The sequence below is a fragment of the Pipra filicauda genome, unplaced genomic scaffold (assembly GCF_003945595.2).
Source record: "Pipra filicauda isolate LSUMZ 115617 unplaced genomic scaffold, ASM394559v2 scaffold782_size92314_pilon, whole genome shotgun sequence".
NCBI lineage: Eukaryota > Metazoa > Chordata > Aves > Passeriformes > Pipridae > Pipra > Pipra filicauda.
The window spans coordinates 49,626-51,950 of record NW_024104956.1 but is presented as its reverse complement, the minus strand read 5'-3'; positions in this window follow the sequence as shown (position 1 = coordinate 51,950).

The window sequence follows — 2,325 nt, the reverse complement described above, 5'->3', positions numbered from 1 at the left end:
CTTCCTGGGGATGGGCATCCCATGTGCTTGTTGCCAGTCAGCTGGGACTTGTGCAGTTGTGCAGCACTGCTGGGGAATGAGTGAGAGTGGCTTGGCCAGCTCCTTCTCCAGCTCCCTCAGGACTCTTGGCTGCATCCCATGTGGGCCCAGGCACTTGGGGGGGTCTCACTGGCAGAGCAGGTCACTGACCATTTCCTCCTGCATTGTGGGGGCTTCACTCAGCTCCCCATCACCAGCTTCCAGCCAAAGCCTGCCTGCCAGGTGTCCAAGGGGTCAGTTCTGCTGCCCCCTCCTTCCTTCCCCCACAATGGAAAACTCCCTCATTTTGGGTCCCTGTGCCCCAGACGGCTCCAACCACCACCTCACCCACCAGTCCCACAATCATGGAATGCTTTGGCTTGGGGGGCCTTAAAGAGCATCTCAGCACCCTCAGATTCAAGATTTCCTTCCTACTGCCTCCTGGAACTCTTCCCTCTATCCGTGTGAAGCCACTGCCCCTTGTCCTGTCACTCCAGGCCCTTGTCCAAAGTCTCTCTCCATCTTTCCTGTTGGCTCCCTTCAGGCACTGCAAGGCCACAATTAGGTCACCCCAAAGCCTTCTCTTCTCCAGCCTCAACAATCCCAGTTCTCTCAGCCTTTCCTCACAGCAGAGCTGCTCCATCCCTCTGATCCTCTTGCTGCTCCCCTCTGCACTCGCTCCAACAGGTCCATGTCCTTCCTGTGCTGGAGCCCAGAGCTGGAGGCAGCTCTGCAGGTGGGGCAGCATTACAGCCACGCATGTTCCAGCAAGGACATGGTGGAACCTCATGGAACCAAGGACCATTGGGACACTGCAGGGCCTTCTGGAGCCAAAGGAGCCCTGGGACACTGGGCAATCTCATGGAATCAAGGCAGCACTGTCACTCTGGGAAAACTCCTGGAATTCAGGGCTCATTGTGACACTGCAACTCCCCATGGAACAAAAGGAACCCTGGGACGCTGCAGAAACTCATGGAACCAAGGGACCATTGGGACATTGAGGGGGCTGATGGAATCAGGAGGCCATTGGGACAATCCAGGGCCTCATGAAATCAAAGGAATTCTGGGACACTGTCCAACCTCCTGGAACCAAGGGTTCCTGGTGACATGTGTGTCCTCCTGGAACCAAGGGAGCCCTGAGATATTTCTGAACCTCCCAGAATCCAGGGGCCATTGGGACCCTGCAGAACCTCCTGCATTCAAGTGCTCCTTGTGAAACTGCAGGCTCTCCTGGAACCCAAGGATTCCTGGAACACTGCAGAGCTCACGGAACCAAGGGGCCACTGTCCCACTGCAGCTCCTTCTGAAGCACAAGGGACCCTGGGACAATGGGAAATCTCCGAGAATCCAAAGGGCATTTGGGGACTGCAGGGCCTCATGGAACTAAAGGAACCTTTGGAGACTGGGGAAGCTCATGGAATCCAGGGGCCATTGGGACATGTGGGGCCTCCTGGAACCAAAGGAACCCTGAGAATTTCTGTGGGAAGAAGTTAAGGCAGCAGCAGCTGCATTCAGTTAATCAGGATCCAAAAGGAGTGCTTTGGCCTTGACTGGTGTTTTCCATCCAGAGAGTGCTGTTTGCCAAAGTGGAAACCACTTGGAACGCTCTGCATGGCAGCCTGTGTTTTTCTCTGGTGGCTGAACACAGCCAGCACATGAGGGGAGGGGGATGTGTGGGATCAGGGCACTGCTTTGGGGCCATGCTGGGAATTCCAGTGGACTAAAAGACAAAGCCCAGGTGCTGTTTCCAAAGGAACCCCAATGAAAGGGGGACGCCGGAAAGATGGGTGGACAAGTCCTGAAATGGAACTCTGTGTTTGCAGCCTCATTTTCTCCTTCAGCATCCACAGGAGAGGGGGCAAAATGTGGGGGTTGGGACCCCTAAACCGTTTGGGGGGGATAAATGGGGATTGAGGGGACAATGAAAAAGTGGAAGAAATAGGGAGAAGGGTGGAAAAGGGGGGGTGGTTTGACCAGTCTGATGGTCCCATAGGGGTCTTTGGGCACAGAGGGGTTGGTAAAAGGGGGGTGGCCCCCCTGAGCTCCCAACTGACTGTGGGGTGCTGGGGGCTGCTGGATCCAATCTCAGCCTTCGATCATGCCAACACTTTTAAGTTTAAGGGAATTACAGAGGTGTGACTGAACCACTTTTGTTTCCCAGGTTTTAATGATGGCAAGTCATATCTATTGATACAAATGAATTATTAAGGGTTACAAATGATCAGACAAAAGATCTTCATCACAATTATTTACTGCACAAAATACACACTAAAACTACCAGGAGTACAGGATAAGATAGGACAGTGC